Source organism: Nicotiana sylvestris, chromosome 7 (assembly GCF_000393655.2).
Source record: "Nicotiana sylvestris chromosome 7, ASM39365v2, whole genome shotgun sequence".
Lineage (NCBI taxonomy): Eukaryota > Viridiplantae > Streptophyta > Magnoliopsida > Solanales > Solanaceae > Nicotiana > Nicotiana sylvestris.
In genome coordinates, this window is record NC_091063.1 from 42,877,586 (window position 1) to 42,903,099 (window position 25,514).

Below are 25,514 nucleotides of genomic sequence, written 5' to 3' on the forward strand. Positions count from 1 at the left end.
GAAGCGATAACACTAGAACAATCCCTATGATATAAGTATCGCTATATCGCCTCTCTTTTTCTTTGTAGTTTGAGTTTTGGATGGTAATTCATAGTTAAGAAGACGTCTAATTTCTGTATTTAAGCTTTAAATATCAAGGAAGGTTGATAAACTCATATCCTAAGAGTTAAAACTCACGAGACGGTGATCGAAAGTCGTGAGTTTGAGTTATTCGACTTGTAGTGGACTGTTTTGTGGGCTGTTTCATATTGTTTTTGGGTAGTCTATTTTGCTGATGTTTTATGGAGTTTTGGAGGATAAAAGGTATGGAGAAACGCCACATAATGACGGAATGGTGGGCTGGTCATTCGTCGTTATATTTTTAGGTTGTTTGACACTACTTTTGTTATCGCTTTATTTATGAAGTGATTAGAGTGTGTGGGTTGTTTTGTGATATATTGTGATGGAGATAAGGTTGAAAAAAGATGCATACATATTTTTATAATTTTTTAATGGTGTTGTTGGTATATGATATTGGATGAGGCCTTGTTACATGGGAGATGCTGCCCAAATTTATGCAAACAAGCTACTAGTTTAAGTTGCGAACTTAGCCTTTACCCAGCACTGATTTTGAATCTCCTTATACTGTGGTAAATTGAGTTGAGTTGTTTGAAGAATTTCTTGGAAGTTATTAAGGACTTAACAGAGTTAAGGTATGTTAAGGCTAAACCTTTCCTTCATTTTGGCATGATCATGTAACTACATGTGTTTGATAACGAGACATAAAGAGAAGTTCATATTCCTGAATTTATGTACATTTTCCTAGTATCATAAGTTACAACATTCTCCCTTATCGGGACTTCATATTCAGTTTAGTTTTGTCTTCTGTCAGCTAAGAGAGCAGAGAGTCTATATATACATAGTATTACAATATTTTTACCACCATCGAGCTATAATCGATAGACAGGCCCTATTAGGCAACCTCTAATCAGATGGTGAGTTATATACCGAGCCTATTGTGGCCAAGCGCCTATGAGAGAACCAAGAATGGCCGAGATACAGAGCCTAGTATGGTTGAGTGCTTATGAGCGAGTCTATTACGGCAGAGCAGTTACACATACCGAGCCTTATAAGGCCGGACAACTATTTTAGTTACTATATTGAGAGAGTTGAGTCAGTATCAGTAGGTTAGTATATCTTCAGATTATCTTTGACTCCCAGTTACTTTAAGTTATTATATTATCAGTTCAGTTTCAACTTTCAGTTATTCTGTTAACTTACATACTCGGTACATTATTTTGTACTGACATCCCTTTTGCCCGAGATGCTATATTTCATGTCTGCAGGTCCTCATTTGGTAGTTGGACAAACCCTCTCAGTAGATAGAGTCAAATATCAGCTTGGTTGGTAAGCTTCACTTCCCCGGAGTTACCAGGTCTAGACCTTGGAGCCCATTTATATATATACATGTTTGATGGGTAGGTCTAGGCCCTGTCCCAACCATGGTACAGTTTAGCTATCTCTAGAGGTTTGTAGGCGAGTTTTGTATATTTTGTATATCAGTTGATGTTCATGGCGGCTTCATGAGCCTGTACAGTTATATATATCAGCTTTTGGGTATGTTTACCCCATAGATGAGAGATGCATTATTTTCAGACGATTTAGAATATGGCCTCATCGGCCTAAGTTGAGGGTTACCCCTCTAGAGTTCACAATCACAACGTGGTACGCTTGGGCTGAGTATGGCACTAGGTGCCGGCCATGCCTCTTCAGGTTTGGGGTGTGATAATTCAGCACTCCAGGCATCCTATTGTGCCTCTGGTGGTCGAGGCCCTCAGATGCATTATTCTGACCAGCTAGCCTGCAGTTCCCCACCAGCTCCTATTAGTGCACCTCCGCTCCAAAGTTTTGCAGGGTGGTTACTCAGGTCGATAGAGTCAGTTTCAAGGTCAGCGGTCGCAAGAGCCGAGGTCCTGCTATACTTGTGGTGATCCGAAGTATATTTTTAGAATTTGTCCTCGTGCATCAAGCAATTCTCAGCACCAGGGTACTCGTGCCATGGTCCCGGCACTAGGTGCTTCACCACCCGCTCAGCCAGCTAGAGATATGGGTCAGGCAGCTAGAGGAGGTGGTCAGGCCATTAGAGGTGGAGGCCAGCCAGCTAGGGCCCATCCTTGAGATGTAGTTCAGAGTGGTGGGGCCCAACCCCGATGCTATACTTTTCCAGCCAAGCCTGAGGCTGAGTCTTCTGACGTCGTTATCATAGGTACTATTTTAGTTTGCAGTAGAGATGCTTTAGTTCTATTTGATCCGGGTTCTATTTATTCCTATGTGTCATCTTATTTTGCTTTGTATTTGGTTGTGCCTCGTGATTTTTTGAGTGCTCCCATGTATGTGCCCACACCTATGGGAGATGCTATTATTGTAGATCGCGTTTATCGTTCGTGTATCGTTACCATTGGGAGCCTTAAAACTAGTGTAGACCTCCTACTTCTTGATATGGTAGACTTTGATGTTATCTTGTGTATGGATTGGCTATCACCTTATCACGCTCTATTGGATGGTCACGCCAAGACGATGACCTTAGACTTGTAGGGGTTGCCTCGATTAGAGTGAAGAGGGACTCGTGGCCATTCTACTAGCAGGGTTATCTCTTATATGATGGCTCAGCATATGGCCGAGAAGGGGTGTCTAGCTTATTTGGCTTATGCCCGCGACTTTAGTGCGGAGGTTCCTTCCATGGATTCCGTACCAGTTGTCCGAGAGTTACCAAAGGTATTTCTTGCAGACCTGCCGGGGATGCCACCCAACAGGGATATCGACTTTTATATTGACTTGGTTCCGAGCACTCAACCCATTTCTATTCTGTCATACCGTATGGCCCCGCCATAGTTGAAAGAATTGAAGGAGCAGTTGCAAGATTTGTTTGATAAGGGCTTCATTAGACCTAGTGTCTCGCCCTGGGGTGCGCCCGTGTTGTTTGTGAAGAAGAAAGATGGATCGATGAGGATGTTCATAGACTACCGACAACTAAACAAAGTCACCATCAAGAACAAGTATCCATTGTCGAGGATTGATGACTTGTTTGATCCGCTTTAGGGTGCCAAAGTGTTTTCAAAGATTGATTTGAGGTCTGGATACCATCAGTTGGGGATTAGGGCATCCGATGTTCCTAAGGTAGCTTTTCGGACTCGACATGGGCATTATGAATTTCTAGTGATGTCATTTGGGCTGACAAATGCCCCAGCAACATTTATGGATTTGATGAACCGTGTGTTCAAGCCTTATTTGGATTCCTTTGTGATTATGTTTATTGATGATATCTTGATTTACTCCCTAAGTCGAGAGGAGCACAAGCAACATCTTCGGATCGTACTTCAGAGTCTGAGAGACATCCAACTATATTCTAAGTTTTCAAAGTGCAAGTTTTAGTTGGATTTAGTCGCTCTCTTGGGGCACGTTATATCAGCAGAGGGCATTCAGGTAGACCCTAAGAAGATTGAGGTAGTTCAGAACTGGTCTAGACCTACTTCAGCTACGGAGATCCGGAGTTTCTTGGGTTTGGCGAGTTATTACCGTCGGTTTATGGAGGGGTTCTCATCTATAGCAGCCCCATTGACCAGGTTGACCCAGAAGGGTGCCCCGTTCAGATGGTCAGACGAGTATGAGGCAAGCTTTTAGAAGCTCAACATTTCTTTGACTACGGCACCGGTGTTGATGTTGCCCACATGTTCAGGATCTTATACGGTATATTTTGATGCATCTCGTATTGGACTTGGTGCAGTATTGATGCAGGATGGCAAGGTAATTGCATATTCTTTACGGTAGCTGACGAGAAGAATTACCCTATTCATGACCTAGAGCTGGCAACCATTGTTCATGTGCTGAAGATTTGGAGGCACTATCTGTACGGCATGCCATATGAGGTATTTACAGATCATCGGAGCTTGCAGTATTTATTCAAGCAGAAGGAGCTCAATTTGAGGCAAATGAGGTAGTTGGAGCTGTTGAAAGACTATAATATCACCATTTTGTATCATCCCGGGAAAGCCAACATGGTGGCCGATGCTTTGAGTAGAAAGTCAGCGAATATGGGCAGCCTTGCATACATTCCAGTTGGTGAGACCGCTTGCATTAGATGTTCAGGCCTTGGCCAATCAGTTAGTGAGGTTGGATGTTTCTGATCCCAGCCGTGTTCTAGCTTGTACAGTCACTCGGTCTTCTTTGTTTGAGTGCATTAGAGATCGACAGTATGATGACCCTCATTTGCTTGTCCTTAGGGATACAGTGCGGCACGGTGGTGCCAAGAAGGTTACTGTTGGGGGTGTTGGAGTTTTGAGGATGTAGGGCCGTGTTTGTATGCCTAATGTGGATGGACTTCATGAGGAGGCCCACAGTTCCCGATATTCTATTCATCTGGGTGCCGCCAAGATGTATCGGGACTTATGGCAGCATTATTGGTGAAGGAGAATGAAGAACGAGATAGTTACATATGTGGCTCGGTGTCTAAATTGTCAGCAGGTCTTTGTGAGCATCAAAGACCTGGTGGTTTGCTTCAGAAGTTAGAGATTCTTGAGTGGAAGTGGGAGTATATCACTATGGATTTTGTTGTTGGACTCCCACGGACTCAGAGGAAGTTCGATGCAATTTGGGTCATTGTGGACAGACTGACCAAGTTAGTGCACTTCATTCCTGTGGCAGTTACTTATTCTTCAGAGCGGTTGGCAGAGATTTATATCCGCGAGATCATCCGTTTTCACGGTGTGCCCATGTCTATCATTTCTGATTGAGGTACGCAGTTCACCTTGTATTTCTAGAGGGTTGTACAGCGTGAGTTGGGCATGTAGGTTGAGCTGAGCACAATATTTCATCCTCAAACGGACGGACAGTCCGAGCGCCTTATTCAGATATTGGGGGACATGCCCCGCGCTTGTGTTATAAACTTCAGAGGTTCGTGGGATCAGTTCTTGCCACTTGCGGAGTTTGCCTACAATAACAATTACCAGTCCAGCATTCAGATGGCTCCCTATGAGGCATTATATGGTAGGCGGTATTGATCGCTAGTTGGATGGTTCGAGTCGGAAGAGGCTCGGTTATTGGGTACAGATTTAGTACAGGATGCCCTGGATAAGGTCAAGATTGTTCAGGATCGACTTCGCATAGCTCAGTCCAGGCAGAAAAGTTATGCCGACCATAGAGTTTGTGATGTTACATTCATGGTCGGAGAGAGAGTGTTGCTTCGGGTATCACCCATGAAGGGTGTGATGAGGTTCGGAAAGAAGGGAAAGTTGAGCCCTAGGTATATCGGACCTTTTGAGATTCTTGAGCGAGTGGGAGAGGTGGCTTACAGGATTGCGTTACCACCTAGGTTATCAGCAGTCCATCCGGTGTTTCATGTGTCCATGCTCTGGAAGTATCAGGGCGATCCATCCCACGCGTTAGATTTTAGCACTGTCCAATTGGACAAGGATTTGACTTATGAGAAGGAGTCGGTGGCTATTCTAGCCCAGCAGGTTCATTATTGAGATCGAAGAGTTATCCTTCAGTTCGAGTGCAGTGGAGAGGTCAGCTCGTTGAGGCAGCTACCTGGGAGTCTGAGTTGGACATGCGAAGTAGATATCCCCACCTTATCACTAGTCCATGTACTTTTCTATGTTCATTCGAGGATGAATAATTATTTTAGAGGTGAAGAATGTGATGACCCGATATGTCATCTTATGTTTTAGGCGAAGCCTTAAACACCTCATTTTATCCGTCCTCAATTTGCGTGCACAATCCGGGCATGTTTCTGGAAAGCTTTTTTGTTAAAAACTGATAAAAATATGAAAATTTTACTTAGAAATCCATACGAGTAGACTTCGAACAACGTTTTGAGAAAATGGACCCGGATTCGTATTTTGACAATCCTGGTAGGTCCATATCATGATTTGGGACTTGGATGTATGCCCGGAATTGAATTCGGAAGTTCTTAGCCAAGTTGTCGGACTTTGTAGAAAATAGAACGTTAAAGGCTTAATGAAATTGAAATGTTTGACCAATGTTTGATGTTTTGGATATCGGGTCTATATTTTGGTTTCGGAACCTAGTATAGGTCCAATACTATAATTATGACTTGTCTATAAAATTTGGTGAGAAACGGAGTTGGTTTGACGTGATTCGGATGCCGGGTTGTGTAAATAGAAGTTTCAAAGTTTTCTTGAAAATTTCATTTGATTTGGTGTTCAATTCATAGTTCTATGTGTCATTTTGGTGATTTGATCACGCAAGCAAGTTCATATGATATTTTTAGACTTGTGTGCACTTTTGGTTTAGAGCCTCGAGGGCTTAAGTGAGTTGCGGATAGGCTACGGAGTGAAATTTGGACTTAGAACACTGCTGGTGTATTTCAGATTTTGTTGCAGGCCTCAGACCTCGCAATTTCGAGGTCAATCTTCACATTTGCAGCCATTGATGGACTCGCATTTGTGATCTACTCATCGCATTTGCCAAGAGTAGCTGGGGAGGCCAGAGTTCGCAATTGCGAACAAATCATCACATTTACGAAGTGGGGCTGGGCAAGCAGTTATGCAAATGCGATCAATAAGACACACTTGTGGAAGGATTAGAGTTCGCATTTGCGAACTATTCATCACAAATGTGATGAAAGCAGGGATGTGAAAACCTTCGCATTTGAAATAGGTGCTTCGCCTTTGCGGGGCTCGCATTTATGAACCCCAGGTCGCAAATGCGACACCTGCAACTGATCAAAACTTGACTTAGACGGGATTTTTGGTTCATTCTTCAAATTTTCAAACTTAGAAACCCTCTTCTTCTCCAAATTATTGGTAAGTGATTTTGAACTAGTTTCTTTCAATCTTTCATTACTTTTCCTAAGATTTCAACCTAAAATCTAAAATTTTCATGGTGAAAATTGGGGGTTTTGGGTAGAATTAGGGATTTTTTGTAAAATGGGTATTTAGACCTCAAATTGAGGTCAGATTCCAAAACAAATTACATAACCAGGCTCGAGGGTGAATGAGTAATCGGATTTTGGTCCGAATTTCGGGGTTGGACCAAGCGGGCCTGGGTATTGACATTTTTAATAATGACCTAAATTGAATTCTTTACAATCGTGGGTAGTTCCTAAGATTAATTCAAATCGTTTGGTTGGCAATTTGCTAGATTCTATTGGTTCAGAGGCTTGTTTGAAAGGAAAAGCTGTGGTTGAGCTTTGAGTTTGGTCATTGGAGCGAGGTAAGTGTCGTGGTTAACCTTGACTTGAGGGATTAGGACTTATTTGTCTATTTTCTACGTATCTAGATGTTGGGTACAATGTATATATGAGGTGATGAGTATTTATGCGTTGTTGTCGGGTCATAACATGCGGGTGGGACTTGTTCTTCGCAATTATTGCTTTCCTGAATCATATTATTCATGCTTAAACTAGTTAATTGTTAAATTGATCGTCATTATCGTATTTATGAGTTTTGGTGATAATTGAGTATTGATTCCGAATTGATATTGGTATTGTGGAACCGTTGTTGAACTAAGGCTTATACTAGTTGATTCTATCTCCATGTTATTACTTGTTCATTGTTATGTGGTAAGGGAGAGTGTTAATGCATGAAAGGTGATGGCGTGCCATATTGCGAGTGTTAATGCACGAAGAGTGATGTCATGCCATGGTGTGAGTATTAATGCACGAAGGGTGATGCCATGCCATATTATGAGTGTTAATACACGAAGAGTGATGTCGTGTCACGTTATGAGAGCTAATGCACGAAGAGTGATGCCGTGCCGTTTCTATTGTTTTATATGGCGAGGTTGAGTAAAAGCACGAAGGGTGATGTCGTGCAATTTTTTTACTGTGTTTAATTATTTTCATTGGTTCAAGGCATATTGGCTATTATAGTTATCATTGCTGTTGTGATTCTTTTATCTGGTATTCCCCCCAGTATGTCCATCTCCCGATATTACTTGTCTAGCTCTTTTTTGTTGTTATTATATACCTATACTGTTATCTGCACGGGTTTATTATGTAGGCATCTTGTCATAGCCTCGTCACTACTTCGTCGAGGTTAGGCTCGACACTTACGAGTACATGGGGTCAGTTGTACTCATACTACACTCTGCACTTCTTGTGCCGATTTTGGTACCGGCCCTAGTTGATCATGAGGTTAGCAGCTGGACTTGCTTGTCAAGAGACCCAAGGTAGATATCCTGGCGTCCGCAGACCCTAGAGTCTCTTCCTAGTCTTATTTTTTTAATGTTTCTATTCTTTCAGAATAATGTATTTCCTTTTAGACTCTATTTGTAGTAAATCATAGTAGCTCGTGAGTTATGACTCCAGATCCTAAATGTTATCAGATGTTATGGGTTTTTGTTATTCCGCAAATCAGTTTTAGCTTAATTGTTCTTGTTATTGAAATTGGCTAAAGGTGGCATTAAGAATCCTCTAAAGTTGGCTTGCCTAGCAAGTGAAATGTTTGGCAACATCACGGTCCCAATGGTGGAAATTTTGGGTCGTGTCATGATTCAACCAACGAGACCCGCAATGAAGAAGATGAAACAACTCAAGTTCGTGAAGGAAAAAATCCTCGACGTGTGAGGAGTCCAACTCCTGATGATGCGGATGATGAACACGTTGTTGAAACGACCAAAATCCCGAGAGAGCATCAAAAGGCAATTATGGATCACCTCTCAAAGCAAGATCAAGTGATGACGAACTTGAAACAGGAGTTATCGGGTGCTTCCAATAATACCAATGCAAGAGCCCCAATTCCGCCCAGCGTTCCAACTAATCAAAGAGTTCAAAGAACCGGTAACAACGCTCCAAGGGAGGAGTTAGATTTTGACGAGGTAGGAGGCACCTAAAGTGGATCTGGGAATGATAACAACGTAAATGGCCCATTCAAATCCGAGCTCATGAGATTCATGAGAGAAATGAATGAACGAATGGATCTGAATGCAAAGGAATTTTATGCTCTGATGGATCAAATCTCGGGAGCACCGCCGGTGTTAAAAGGGTCGGATTCCTAGAAGTATGCACAGCTGTCGTTTAAACAAAGCACTGGAGTTGATACCAAAGAGGTTTAAGATGCTGGATATACCAAAATATGATAGGACTTCAGATCCATAGGAACACATCACAACTTATACTATGACAGTAAAGGGAAACGATCAGGCCCAGCATGAGATCAAATCTGTTTTGTTGAAGAAGTTTGGCGAAACCCTGATGAAGGGTGCCTTAACTTGGTATTCTCTATTATCTAAGCATTTAATTGATTCTTTGGAAATGTTTGCAGATTCATTTATCAAAGCTCATGTTGGAGCAAGAAAGGTCCAGGCAAGGAAGGCGGATATATTCAGAATATCCCAAGGAGAATCACAACTGTTGTGAGAGTTCGTGATCCGGTTCCAGAAAGAAAGGATGTTGTTACTAGTGGTTCCGGATGAGTGGGCAGCGGAGGCATTTACAAAGGTTCTCAACCCGTTGAGCTCTGATACCTCCCAGAGATTGAACGAAAACTTGCTTGAATTTAAGTCAACCACAAGGGCAGATGCTCACAATCACTACGAGTCAAAGATTAGAATATAAAATAATCAATTAGGTTCTCGGTGTCTTCCAAAGGACGGAATCATGATCAGAATCAAGATAAGTTTAAAATTGATTTTGATGCAGATTGGAGGTCCTCTAGGAGTCGATTTCAACCTTATAAGAGGGCCGATGCACGTGGAAATAAAGGTTTTCTGTCATCGAAAAGGTTCGCTTCCAATAGAAAGGCGGACCGTGGTCGAAGTAACAGATCATTGCAAGAGAAAGAGATGTCGGGGTCTTAAGATTCGACATATCCCAGATTATCCGACTACAATTGTAACATCAGTTTGATAGAAATGGTGTTAGTAATGAGGAATATTAAAGAAGCTAGGTTCCCTAAACTAATCCAATCAAACCCTAGCCCTTCCTAACATATGGTGTGAATTTCATGGGACTCACGACCATAGGACTGGGGACTACCGACATCTTCGTGAAGAGGTGGTAATGCTGTTGAAGAATGGTCACTTCAGAGAGTTTTTAAGCGACCGCGCCAAGAAAAACTATGGGAGAAATCGAGATGTTGCAGAACTATCAAAGCCGGCAGCAGAGTCACCTCAAAAAGCTATTGGAGAAACCTTGTATTTATCTTAAAAAATTATTGAATTATGCGTAAATTATTAATTTAGAATCCAGTAACTTAAAAGAATTAGAATACTGAACCCATAAGTTTCAAATCCTGGCTCCCCTCTGCCTTGGAGCAATGGTAAAGTTGTTTCCGTGTGACCTATAGGTTACGCGTTTTATCCGTGGAAGCAACCATTAATTCTTGCATTAGGGTAGGTTGTCTACATCACACCCCTTGGGACACAGTCCTTTCCCGGACCCTGCATGAACGCTATATGCCTTGTGCACCGGGCTACCTTTTCTTTACTTGTAATTAGGATAGTTAAACTTTTACCATGACGAGAACTGTCTACAGTCTATCTTACTCAATTAGAGTTATGTGAAATTGAGCCTTTAGTCTCTAAATTATAGATAAATTCTGATTTTGATCTTTGTGATATTTGGTTAAACACATATAACATTCAATAAATTAAAATGTGGACTTTTGACCCTTGTGCTTGTGATCTTCATAAATTTAACCAATTATTAATCATTAAACTATTTAATTATTCATGTGTTATGTTAACTTCATATTGTTATAGTGTTACTCCATATTTTAGGGCACTATAGTTATAAAAAAATCTATATATACTAACTATGTGGTGGAGATATTCACATTGCAAGGCCAACATTTGTAACATATGTGATTTTCTATTTTACAACTTTAATTTGCAGATTTTTGCCCACCAAAAGCAACAAGAAAATGAAAGAAACTGAAAAGGAAATTCGAGAATCGATTAGGCGTATTATTGACAACAGACTAAAGGCAAAAGAAGCAGGGCACGCTTTTGGTGATGACCTATTGGGTACATTATTTGAATCTAATTCCAATGAAATTGAAGAGCAAGGAAGTAAGGAGTTTGGATTAACTATTAATGAAGTAATTCAAGAGTGCAAATTATTATTTTTTGCTGGTCAAGAGACAACATCAGTGTGGCTTGTTTGGACTATGATTTTGTTATCTAGACATCAAGATAGGCGCGCAAAAGCTAGAGAGAAAGTTTTACAAGCCTTTGGAAATGATGAACCAATTTTTGATGAATTAAGTCGGTTAAAAATTGTAAGTTCTTTCACCATAACTTGGAAAATAACTCATGCATACATAGAACAGAGGAAATTTGAGAGACTAAATTGCAGTCAATTTTTAATAGTAATAATCAAGATTTGTGATATCAGCTGGAAAATCTTATATGTCCATAGAGTCATCTAAGTTGTAATAGCAGAACATTTTGCCTAGATTTTAACTTCTATAGACTGAGAGTGTAATTTGGAGAACAAAATCTTTTCAGATTACATGCTACAACTGGTTAAAATACGTAAAAGTTCATTGTGTGTACGAGCTAAATTCATCTTTTGTTAAAACCAGCATATTGACGGTATCAAAGATATCTATTAGCTTCTAGTTACCATATGTTATAAAGGATTGCTTCTCTTGACTTAACTATCACAAGCAAACATATACAAAGGACTAATGGAGAAGCTAAATTAGGAGATCAACTTTCTTAAAGTTCTGTAGTATGCTTCTATTGGCAATAAGGTAGCCCGGTGCATTAAGCTCTCGCTATGCACAGAGTCTGGGGAAAGGCCGGACCACAATGATCTATTGCACGCAGCTTTACCCTGCATTTCTGCAAGAGGCTGTTTCCACGGCTCGAATGTGTGACCTCCTGGTCACATGACAACTTTACTAGTTACGCCAAGTCACATGACCCTTCACTTCTATTGACGATAGATGCTCATTTGAGTTTATCCATAATGCAGATTGATTAATGAGAGGATTATTTTCAACCTTATACATCAATATATATTTTTTCAGGTGACAATGATCTTGTACGATCCTTAAGACTATATCCACCACTAGCAACACGTATAAGGAGGACTAATGAAGAAACTAAATTAGGGGATCTTCATCTACCAAATGGATCACTGCTCATCATACCAACAATCTTATTACATCAATATACGAGGAAATTTGGGGCGAAGATGCAAAGGAGTTCAAGCCCGAGAGATTTAGTGAAGGTGTCTTAAAGGCAACAAATGGGCAAATGACTTCTTTCCATTTGGAGCAGGACCGCGAATATGCATTGGACAAGACTTCGCAATGTTAGAAGCGAAATGGCTATAGCCTTGATTCTACAACTATTCTCTTTTGAGCTATCTCCATCTTACACACATGCTCCACATTCTAGTGTAGCTTTGCAACCTAGGCGCTCCCTTAATTCTGCAGAGGCCCTAGTTCTTCAGACAAATGAGCCAACTATCTTGTAAGCAAAGGTAGATCTAAGGCAGGGTTCTATAGGTTCAACTGAACTCATAAATTACTTTCGACTTAAATTATGTATGCATATGCAAAAAGACATTTAAAAAGTATACATATGATAAGATCATATTCATTCTGGACTTGCCTCTCTGCTTGTACGAGCATGTTATCTGAAGTTGACTCTACTATTTTATTGTAAAAACCCGGCCAGTCATTTTAAGTGTATTAGCTCTGATCCCCTATTAAATGCTTTTCCCGTATCTCTTTCTGCTTATGTGACTTGCCGGGAGGTTCTGTTTGTGGTTTCTGAGTAATATGAGACACTTAGTCCCTAAAACGAAAGCTTAAGTTCTAAGATTTTTTACCGTAGTTGGAACTATGTGAAGACGACTCCAGAATAGAGTTTTATTTGTTCTGTTAGCTCCGTTGGGTGATCTTGGATGTTAGGAGTGTGTCTGAATTGTTTATTGGAGGTATGTAGTTGAATTAGGCTAGAAATGACGAAAGTTGAATTTTTGGGAAGTTTGACTGGAGTGGACTTGTTGAAATTGAGGTCGGATTCTGATTCTGGAAGTTGGAATAGGTCCGTAATGTTGAATATGTCTTTTGTGCAAAATTTGATGTCAATCGGACGTGGTTTGATAGGTTTCGCGATCAGTTGTAGAAGTTTAAAATTTTAAAGTTCGTTAAGTTTGAATTGGAGGGTGATTCGTGATTTTAGCGTTGTTTGATGTAATTTGAGGGCGCGGCTAAGTTCGTATGGTATTTTAGGACTTGTTGGTATATTTCGTTGAGGTCCCGGGGGCCTCAGGTGGATTCCGGATGGTTAACGGATCAAATTTGGTTTTTTGGAGAATGGCTGAAGGCACCAACTCTGATGTAATCGCACCTGCGCAAGATTGACCATAGATGCGAGCCAAAGGGTACAGGTGCAGTCTGGAGGAGTTTAGCTTGTGGTTGTAGGTGTGACATGAAGGCCGCAAAAGCGGAGTCGCTTTTGCGGAAGTTTGAGCGCAGAAGCGAAGAGGCCTCAGAGGCTTGGGATTGCAGAAGCGGAACGGTCTCCGCAGAAGCGGGATCACGGGTGCAGTCCCTAATCCGCAGAAGCAAAAACCATGGCCATAAGTGGAATCTGCACCTGCGATAGTCTTTCCGCAGGTGCGGCGTCACAGATGCGACTAAGAGCCCACAGTTGCGAAATCGTTGGGCAGAAAAGGCTAAGTTCGAGGGTTTTATCTCATTTTTAATTTTGGGACTTTGAGACCTCGGATTGAGGCGATAATTCAAGGGTTTTTCAGAGAAAGCTATTGGGTATCAATTCTTAACTCATTTATGGTTATATTCCACTAATCTATAGTTGATTTCATCATTTAATTAAGGAATTGAGTTGAGAAAATTGGGAAAAAGGTCGGAGAGTTCATCAACTAAGTTTTTGAGTTTTGATTCAGTTTTTGATATCGGATTTGAATAATTTTGGTACGAGTAAACTCGTGAGAATGGGTGTTCATATTTTGTGACTTTTACCCGATTTCGAGACGTCGGCCCGGGTCGACTTTTTGGGGGGAATTTCTAATTTCTTGCTTAAGCCTTGATTTCATTAATTAAATTAGTTTTTTCTAGCTATACTTATGGTATGTAATTGCTTTTGGCTAGATTTGGGCCATTCGGAGTTGGAAAATTATGGAAAAGGCATTCTTACTGATTGATTGAGCTTGGTTCGAGGTAAATGGCTTGCATAACCTTGTGTGAGGGAGATCCCCTTAGGATTTGGTACTGTTATATTATGTGAGCGTCGTGTACGCGAGGTGACGAGTGCGTACACGGGCTAGTTATTGTAAAAATCCAATTTTTACTGAGTAGTAACCCGTTTTCATTTTGATTGAGTTATACCAGCATGTGTAGTTATTCTGTTTAGTCTAATATCGCATGTCTACGTGTTTTAACTGCTTATTTGAAACTCCGTGCAACATCCCTAGTTGATTTCCTGTTTTTCCTTGATCCGTATTAGTCTTAACTGTAGAATTCTTGCTATTAATTGTTGTATTTATCGGTTGACCTGTGTGTTTACTTTTGGGACTACGAAGCGGTATCTCGGGAGATCCCCTGCACCTTTACTTTTGAGATCACGGGGCGGTACCTCGGGAGATCTCCCTGCACATTTACTTTTGAGACTATGAGGCAATACCTCGGAAGATCTCCTTGCATATTTACTTTTGGGACTACGAGACAGTATCTCGAGAGATCTCCTGTTGTTTTATCCCTGTGTGTTGTACTATTATTTTGCAAGGTTTTCTTCTTTGTTAAATACCAGTCTCTTATTATATTGCTATATTCTCCTACTTTATTTATTATATATCGGTAGGTCCTGACCTGACCTCGTCACTACTCGACCGAGGTTAAGCTTGACATTTATTGGGTACCGTTGTGGTGTACTCATGCTACTCTTCTGCACATATTTTGTGCGCAGATCCGGATACTTCTTATCAGCCACGTCATTAGTGAGCAGTGACAGTTTGGAGACTTCAAGGTATATCTGTCGCGTCCGCAGACCTCGGAGTCCCCCTCTATTCCCTCCTATGTCATTTACCTTCCGTAATTCTTTTCTTAGACTCTACTGTATTGACATACTAATTTTCTTCTGTAGCTTGTGACTTATGACGTTCCGGGCTTTGGGAATACTGTGTATTACTAGAGTGTTGGTTATTGTACATATTGAGCGGCATTGTTATTAGTTATTTAATTATCTGTTGCAGTTAGTTGTTAAGTTTTTACTTCCATCTTTGCTATTTCCGCAATTTGTTAGGCTTACCTAATCGTAAAGTCTAGGTGCCGTCACGACATCTTATGGAAGGAGTTTTGGGTCGTGACAAGTTATTGGTTTCAACATGTGATCGGGATTAACAATTGATAAAGTATCTAACATATTAAAATAACCCAAGTTGACTCTAGCAATTTATATACTCATATGTACTGTAATTAAGATGAAGCAGCTGAGAGAAGCCTTTCATGGAGTACTTGTCACTTCTGAGAGTAGAGATGCTGTGCAACACAATAGCAGCAGCCAGTGTTGCAATTTTTTTGGTATATACATGGAAAGTGTTGAATTGGGCATGGTTTAGGCCAAAGAAATTGGAGAAATACTTAAGACAGAGTGGTCTTAAGGGAGATCCTTACAAGCTACTCTACGGAGATCTGAAGGAGCTGACAACTAGGCACAATGAAGCTAAATCAAAGCCCATCAATTTCCATGTGCTAAATATCAATGACTTTCCATGTGCTAGCTGAAGTTTTAATGTTGAAGTCATATATAGAACTATCAGATATGTCCATTTATAAGTAGCTCATTATAAAAATTGGTTAATTTATAAAATATTATTAATATTAGTCAAATATTATTAATATTAGTCAATTAACTATTTGTAACAAAAAAAAATTAAATTTTTGCTTTTTTTTTGAGTGATTGTTATTAGAATAGATTGGGTATATCTGAATCTCAGTTTTGAAATGATTTGGTGAAGTTTTGAGGTGGTTTGAATTGAAAATTCGAAGTAAAAACCGAACATGGAAAAAAAAAAGTTATGTGTATCATTTGTTTATCACATATGTATCATATTTGTAACAATTTTGTCTAACATGTATATCCATGTATACCTGCGTGTGAGATACATGCGTGATATATGTTTGATACACGTGTTGCAGAAAAAAAATTTGAACTCGATTAAATTATGAATTTTGATACAAAACCGGTCCAAATCACCTCCAATCTTCCTCAAATTTTGTATATTGACTTATCTATATGTTTTCAATGCATTTCAACTATACCCATTGAAAAAGTTTCTGATTTGCTTATATATATATATATATTGTATTTCGTCACCTTATTTGGTATCTCATCTATGAAATTTCCTTTCCGTCTTGCATCTAATGTTGCTAATCACGCTTAAAAATATGAAAGGAGATTTTTGCATGTGATTCTTTGAGAGAAAGAACCTTATTTATTTGGTTTTTTAATTTTTATATGTGCTTGGCTAGTTTTGGTAAATTTATGACTAATGGCTAAATGTTGATAAGTTGAGACTTATTTGGGACATCTGTGTAAGTTTCCCTATATACAACTTCAAGAATATATAGATCTTCCCAGTTCCAAGTACGGTCTTTTTTTCTATACTTGGAAAAGTTGTGAAAATAACATGGGTTAGCCAGTTTTCTGACTGATAATTGAAAAATAATCAGTGTTTGCAAAGTCATTGATATTTAGCTGAAACACGGAAAGTACCAGCATAATATGCTGGAGTATGGAGCTCTTGCGTATAAACTTCCAGCATATTATGCTGGAATATTTCCGGATTTTTGAGGCTATTTTCGTTCAGATTTTATTTTTACATGAAAAAAATAGCTAAATTTTGATTACTTTTGAAACTATGACTATTTTTCAATTATCAATTATAAATCAGGCTATTTCAGATTTTTTTCGCATGCAAAGTTGACATTGTGCTTGACCCGTTAACCCAACGTTCAATAATTTTTATCAAAACCGTCCTTCAATTATACACCAAACTGAAATTATATCCTTTAGTTATTCTCATGAACAAAAAAAATCCCAAAACTATAACAAAGGGAGCAGATGCATCCTAAATCTTCTTCTTCTTTTCTTTTTACTGGAGATGCATCTAGTCCCTAGATCTACTCCAACATTTAAAGCTAACGGTTGCCCAATTACACGTGCACTGCACGTGATTTCCCTCCTCTCCTTCCCTCAAATTCCCCAGCTCATTTGCTACGCTTCAATGACCAGATAAAACTCCAATCAACAACCTTCTCTTCTTTCTTGTCTCCGTTCGTTTAATTTTAATTGGTCATTTGATATTAATCTTTTAGTAGTAATAATTTGTGACTTCAGTGGTAATTTTTGTGGATTCTACATTGCTTTCATGGTAGACACATCGACTTGTCTGAATGAGCTGTTTGATTCAACATATTGTATTTGAAAAAGTGAGCTGTGAAATGCCTATTACATGTTTGGTAAAATGCCAGAGTGAACTGTTTGATTTTGTTGTGAAATGCCTATTGCTTGGTTTTACAGTTATCTGCTGATTTTGTGAAATTGCCTGTTCGTTGAAAAACGGAAAAGATTTGACAGAACAGAAGAAGCAATAAAAGCCCTAATTATTTCAATTACTTCAGGATTGAGAGAGGTGAGAGAACTTGGTTCGTAGGTTTCAATGGATGTTCCAGTTGTAATGACATTGAGGGGAGATTTCACGTGCAGTGCATGTATGGTTAGACAACCGTTAGTTTTTAACGTTTGAGCAGCTGTAGGATGTATTCTGCTCAATTTTCTATAGCTTAGAGATGTTTCTTGTTCACAAGGATACACAAAGGATGAAATTTAAGTATTGGGTATATTTTTGGCAAAAAAACTCCAATATTCAACTGAGCTAAAGGCTGCACTTGAGCTGCTGGAAATTCATTTACCTTGACTTGCTGGAAACCCAAAAATCCGAAATCTCACCCTTAATAGTACAAAAGGTGGTAGTGCAGAGGGAAGCTGTCAGGAAACTGACGCCATTACTTAAGAGAATAGACACTATGAATTCTTAGTTGGTTGGCCACCGCCTCTTGAATAAATGAATGATACATTATGATTTTGATGAAACTTCCTAGGTTTTCCATAAATACAGTAATGGATTTACATTACCACGTTGCCATCACATCACTAGTCAAAATTTTCTTCAGCCTATTATTTTCTTTGATTATCCACTACATTCTTCTTGACTTTTCTTTCTTGTATATGTTTTCCTCTAGGTTGATCGAATGTTGCCAAGGCGTTACACTTAGGTCTCTATCCCATACAACTTTGTACTTAGGTTTTGTCATATATTTCATCTTTACATTTTAGCTAGCGATATTTGACTGAACACGGGGTTAATTCGAAAGAAAATATGTCATTTGATATATACCAAAAGTACCATTAGAGCTTGTGGTCGAGACCGACTCTAAGGTGAAGCCAGTAAGACTGCTACTCTATGCCCCTAAATTTGGGGGGGGGGGGGTCCTATTTTCAGAAAAAATAGGTTATAGGCTTATCGTTTTGTATTCCCTAAATATTGAGAAGATGAATTTGAGAAAGACATAAACATACTTTACGGAGTTCTATATGGAACCTTTAGACTTGAATTTTATCATTAACTGAAAGTGTAAGATGGGAGTGCGGACACCATTGTAAGTAAACTCAGTTCTTTTCTCATTTTTCATGCCTTTGTTTCTTATGCCAATGCCTCAAATATTGCTGTTGAACTACGTTAATTGATTTGAAGGTTCTTATTACTCATTACGTTATGCTCAACAAAAAAAAAAAGATTATCTTTCACCACTGAAATATAGAAATTGGATTTGATAATAATGGTGTAATTTATAAAAAGAAAAAAATTGATGAGCATGTTGATAATCACAAAGTCTCTTGAAGATTGTTTTTTAAAGTTGATTACTTCTTATATATAGTAGACCAAGCCAAGTTTCACTTCTGAGTAGATTTAAAACAATTTGAAGCGTATGTTCTTCAATATTCCTTAAAACATAATAATCACTTTAATATTGACGATTTAGACTTATTTCTGAATTAGAAGTGTTAAATGATTTAGACTTACCTAAGATCAACAATGTTCCAAGAAATATTAAAGAATTAGCTATATTATCAATTGAAAAAGAATAATTAGAAGAAATCAACAAAAAATAACTTTGCATCTCACAAAGCTAAAAAAAAAAAACTTCAAATAAATTAAGATTTTCTTTTTAAGTTTAAAGCCTCCCAAACTTTGGCTTTAGGCCGTAATGTGGTTGAGTTTCCCATGCTTGTGGTCTTAAATATGTCATGACATTTCTATAGCTATAAGAAAATTTCATTGAGGATAGAGTGAGAAGTATACAAAAAGGTATCAATCTTTTCTGAACAGAATAAAAAGGAAAGAGTTTCATATAAAATGGAACAGAGAGTATACTAATAGTGTTAACAATTTGTTGTTGTTGGTTTATACTATTTATGCATCAAAGTATGTCTAATTTAATGAACATATGCCCTTGTTTCATGCTACTTTCTATGAACTTGCTAGATCCCATGTAGTGCAGCGAGGAAATGGACAATGTATCCTTTGCATATTATTTTCACACACCTGATTTAAGAAAAAAAGAAAGAAAAGACTTCTGGAACATGACAAAAGTAACCTTAGAATTTCCAGACTCCGCTTGTGAGATTTTACTGGGTTGTTGTAATAAAAGTAACCTTAGTGTGAGTACGTGATTTTTGCTTCACGAGACAATCGCTCCAAAAGAAACAAAAAATAATAACAATTGATCCTGTTGTACAATTTTTGGATTGTTACATGGCACTGTGTTAATTATTTATGACTTTGGCCCATTTTTACTTTATTAAAACAAAATACAAAAATGTACGTGTCATGCATAATTCGAACCGTAATCCGGTCGCTAAATAGAAAATCATAAACAGGCATCTTCGTCCGTGATTTTGTTTTGTTTGATTTTACCTGTTTTGAATTATTTTAATGTGTGTGCAAATAATTGTATTAGGTGTTTATTTTAATTTGATTTTACTTAGTTTTGTATTTTTATAATAAAAAAAGAAAAAGAAAAAGAAAAAAAAAGAGAGGCCCTTCCTTTTCCGGACTTGGGCTAACAAATTGGCCCAAACAAACAATGCACAAAACCAGGCCTGCCCGGTCCAGTCCAACCTGATACCCAGGGTGTCCAAACGACGCCGTTTTAATCCAGTTTGATCCAGGCCGTTGATCTCAGATTGATCAACGACCAAGATCACCTCCCCATAACCCACTAATGGCCCCGACCCGTTTCCACCCGGACCAACCCAAACCCTTTACCCCCGAAACGGCACCGTTCCACTTAAGCCCTCAGATCCAGACCGTAGATCTAGATTGATCTAACGGTTGAGATCAACCCACCCATTCCATATATAAGCCTTTAACATACCCTGCCCCCTATCCAATACCCCAGCCTTCGTCTCCACAGACCCTTCCCCTCAAACCCTAGCTGCCCCCATCTCCCTTCACCAGAAACCCGGCGGCATGAACGCCGGTGACCCCACCCTCAACATCATAGAACCCCCTTGCCATCCGGAACACGGATCTGTTAACCATGTAGTTCGAATCCCTTCCCACCTTCTCGAATCTTCATTTGAAGATTCGAGTCAAAACTCGATCTACACGGTTTAACCCCAGTTTCACACCAGACACTCCCCAGACCCCCCTCGTGACCAAACCATGCTTGGTTTGGTCTGAATCTGATCAGGGAAGCATGAATCCCAGATCTGAGTTTTGGAACTTTGTGATTCTTCGTCACTGGTCCGTATCCGTTCAACCGAAGAGATTAAGGTCTAATGGACTTTAATCAAAGTGTTTCTCATCTGAGAAACACTTCGATTAAAGTCCGTTCAGCCTTAAGAAAGGCCTGACCAAGTCCGAGTTAAGGTTTTGATTTTTCAAGGTTTAAGGTGAGTTCTTTCTTTTTCTTTATTTGTTTTGGTCCATCTGATTTATGGTGAAGGTCTGTTCATGTTTTGTTTGTGTCCCCGAATTTTATCAACTATGCCCTGTCCATTTTGCCTGAACTTTTTGCTGTTTGGTTAAGTATCTTCTTGTACTTGTTCTGATAGTGTGTATGTAGGTATTTGTTGTGCAATTAGTTGAATTCCAAATTTGTATTGATTAACTGATTCCTCGAAGAACAATTCTGCTCAGTCAATATAATGCGAACCTTGTGTGATACTGTTAAATGTCGGATTTTTGGCTACGATTGTATGTGTTATAACTAATATAGTCGAGTCGACATATGTCGTCAATTGGTTTCAACTGTCTGAACAAAAATAAATCGATTTGCTTCTGTTGAACATTGCCTGAATCAATTAAGAACCAAGTTCAATTACTTATAGTTGTTAATATGATTTCAGAAACCTAAGGCTTGGTCTGTAATTGAAATCTGAGTTGATGGCATGTGCACTTGTGCACAGCATGTGCATTATGCACAGCCTGTTTCCTGCGTAAAAGGGCTTTTGATTTAAAAATGGTTTGACAGCATATGCTGTCAGATATATTCTACTGCCCATACCTTGCTTTAGTTTAAGAAGTATTAAGCCTTTTAAAAGGATAAGTCTGCCAGGGAATGTTGATGGGGGTTAATACTTAAATAACTAATTGAAATCTGAAAATGTGAAAGCACATGGGAGGGGTATTTTGATGGCCTAAAACAGGCTGTTAAAGTGATGTTAAGGCTTATAAAAGGGGGAGAGATAGACAGAGGGAGTGGACCCAGAGAGAAAAAAAAAAGATTGAGAGGAGAAAAATACACACACTGAGAGGAATTTTTGAAAGAGAGAGTTGAAATACATACAGATATATATACATACAAACAGAGCATACAGAGATAGAGAGAGACACTGAGAGGGAACATCCGAGAGTTCAAATTCTGAAAACAGGAACTGGAAAAGATTTCTTTTAATAACTTCAGTATAATTTCAAAACTGAAGATTGGTTTTAGATTTTGGAAAGAAAGGAGATAGAGGGTGGATATACAGAAAGCAGAAACTGTCTTTTCTTCCTGCTAATTGTTCGATTCCCAGTTTGTTTAACCTGTTTCAAATAAGTGCTGATTTCCCCTCAAGTATCAGCTAGGTTTCTTTTGTTTTGGTTCTTATTGGTTTGCCTTCTTTTGGAGTTGGACCGTTTGAATCCTGAGCCCACTTCTCTGCTTGTTGCTGTCATTTTTGTTGCCTCTGCCCATTGGCTATAACTGCATCTTGCACTGGGATTTTGTTTCTATTTGGTTACCTGCTGCTGCTGCTGTTATTTGGTTTCCTGCTGCTGCTGACCTTTCCCTGTCATTCTCTTCTTCCTCTTTGCATTTCAGCATTCCAGGTACACATTTCAAATCCTATGTGGGTGTAAACTGTAACCGTTCGAAAGCATGAAATGAAAGGAATTCCAAGAAGTTTAAATGTCTGTCTGTAATGCTCGTGGTCTATTGCTCCTTTCGTATGAATTGATCAGTGTATAATTCAATAGTAAAAATGCCAGTTAGTTAATGCTTAAGCTGAGTTTTAGCCTCTTGTATCTTAGTTTATAGTTGTTTGTTGATATGGGTTAAGTAATGGTGTGGTACGTAGGATGTACAAATATTTGACACAGTGACTGATCAGATTCTTGTTTTAGCTATAATGATATGCATAGGATAGGATACTTCCACCTTACACAATGATGTTCTGTTTTATTTTAGTTTCTTTCGTCAAAACCCGCTAGGCAGTATATAGGAGCGCGTTCGAACCCCCAGTGATAATAATGCTTAGTGGGTTAATTCCCTTAACCTAGCCTAAATGAGTCTAGTTTGAATTCAATTCAAGAGATGTTTTGGATATGAGCATAGCATTTGTCACGTAATTTCTTTATCAAAGTAGAACATTTCTCATAAAAGTAGGACGTCTTTTACTTTACAAATAACTAATCAGAAATTGATAAGATTTAGGCCCAAAGCATATACTTGAATTGACATGTATCTTCTTTCTTCTATTTTAGATTGAACATAGTTAGAAATGTAGCCACTTTAGGATATCCTTTTCTAAAATAGAGGCGAGCCTCGCCAAACAAAAATGCAAAATTGCGTGGCCCTCAATAAATAACCATAATAATTATTTAGAGTCCAGGATAGGCCGTTTAGCGAATTTCATGGCCTTCCACAAAAATAATAACGCGTTAGACTCTTTAGGCGCGGCTTAATTAAACCATATTCTTAAATTCGGGTGCACATTGATGTGACCCAAATCCAAATCTCAACGAAGTCCAAATGTGTTGACGATCACGGGCGCATTGATTGTGACGTGGTTCGAGATGCATTTTCACGACGTTGCAATTCTATAAAAATAAGTGATAATGATAAAAGCGGTTTAAACTTAATAAAAGCACGTAAGTCATAACATGTATTTAAATCAGATATTTAGCCATTATAACAATTTAAGCGACCGTGCTAGAACCACGAGATTCGAGGGTGCCTAACACCTTCCCTCGGGTCAACAGAATTCCTTACTTAGAATTTCTGGTTCGCAGACTTCATTTGGAAAAGTCGAAAATTTCCTCGATTTGGGATTCAAGATAAACCGGTGACTTGGGACACCAAAAGCTAAACCTTTCCCAAGTGGCGACTCTGAATTAAATAAATAATCCCATTTCGAATATTGTCACTTAAATTGGAAAAACTCCCTCGCGCATTTAACCCTTCGGGGCGGGCGCGCAAAAAGGAGGTGTGACAGCTCTGGCGACTCTGCTGGGGAACTTGTAAACCCAGAACCACTGGTTCAGGGTTCAAGAATTCGAGCTTAGAATAATTGTTATATTTGGCTTTATTATCTGATCTTTATTACATGTTTTTGCATAACGTGCTAAATGTTGTCTTTTACCGCTTTGATATTATCTGAACTGTATATAAACTGTGCCGAAACCCTTCTCTTCTTACCTCCGGGGAGAAGCTCGCTGGTCGAGACTCCCTATTCTGTTAGTGTCAATACCTGAAATAAGAAAGAGGTCGGACAAGTTACAAAGCCGGACGATCTCGCGGGTCCCCGGTACGTAGCCCCCTCCTCGACTCGAGTTGTCCGCTCGGGTACACAGTCTAGAACAAATACCCAGGTTACGAACCTAGAATAACTTGACTTCATGCCGGATCCCTAATAGGAACGCTTATTTGCATCACGTTGCATTTGACTTAGGGGACTCAACACAGGGGTTGGGTCCGTCTAGGACAGGCAACCTGAAATGAAAAAGACCACCCTGTTGCATCCTATTTGTTTTGTGCATTTATTTGCTTCGGTTCCGCATGCTGACCGGTTTCTAAAAAGGGGAAAATAGCAGCGTAGGGAGATAATTACTTATTTTGGAAAAATAAAACCAATGTTCAAGTATTGTCAAAACCTCGCCGGAATTTTTCTAAAAAAAGGGGGGAATAAAAACAAAATTTGTCTTCTTAGTTTGAATTATTAAAAAAAAAAATACAAATTTTTTTTTTCTTTTTTTATCATTTCCAAAATCAAAAAGGAAGGTATTTATAAAAAAAAACGGAAAATTCATAATTCAAAAAATGTGTTGTTTCTTTTGTAGTACCCCTTTTATAAATTCAGACTAATAGTCCAAATATTGCCTAAAAAAAATATTTTCTTTAGTCTTTATCTTTTTTCAAAAATAATAAAAAAATACTTATTCTTGATTTCTAGGTTTATTTGATTTTCTCTATTCATGATATGCCCGAACTATGCCGGTTTGATTCTCACCGGATGTGAGATACGTAGGCAACCCTCGTCGGGTTCAACCCCATTTTGCTAAATAGCCAGAAATCAATAAAAAAAAATGTGTCAAATTTTTAAAGAGCCATAAATAAGTCAGGTGACGTTGTTTTGTCATAAATAGCCGAATGTTCCCGAAAGGGACGCCGGAAGGCTGACTTTGCATAAACAGCCACCTTTGGGTCTTGTTTAGCATTTTATCCAATAGACCCACACAGCCTTAAAATCTTCGTCCCCGAAGTGTTTAAAGGCCGTGTTCAAACTTGATCCCCTTTGTAAAAATATTTTTGAGTCAGTCATTTTTGTTAAAATCACCTTAATAAATGTGCAGGATGAGCACGATGCAAAATGAACATTTTTCAATAATGACCAAAATCCCTGTCAAGTTACGGCTATGGTGGAATGATCTAGGTGTTGAAGGACAAAATGAGGTTAAGAAATATCTGAAAGGTCTTGTGGGTCTGTTGGAAATCCAGCCTCGGGGAGATATCATAAGAGCTTTGGTTACCTATTGGGACCCGGCGCACAATGTTTTCCATTTCTCTGATTTTGAGCTCACCCCGACTTTGGAAGAAATGGCCGGATACATCGGGAATACTGAACTTCCGTTGAGGGAAAAATACTTGGTCGCCCCGAGAGTCGTCACGGTACATCGGTTCCTAGATTCATTGAAAATACCCAGAACAGTCCACAACCCGGATCTAGCAGCCGAATTCTGTACTCCATGCTTCATATATGATAGG

General features: G+C 39.0%; 2 pseudogenes; both read left to right on the top strand.

Moving 5' to 3' along the window:
- Positions 1-10,000: 10,000 nt before the first annotated feature.
- Positions 10,001-12,427, top strand: LOC104243424 (cytochrome P450 CYP72A219-like; annotated as a pseudogene).
- A 2,998-nt stretch (positions 12,428-15,425) lies between these two features.
- Positions 15,426-25,514, top strand: part of LOC104232022 (cytochrome P450 CYP72A219-like) — a 57,276-nt pseudogene continuing 47,187 nt past the window's right edge.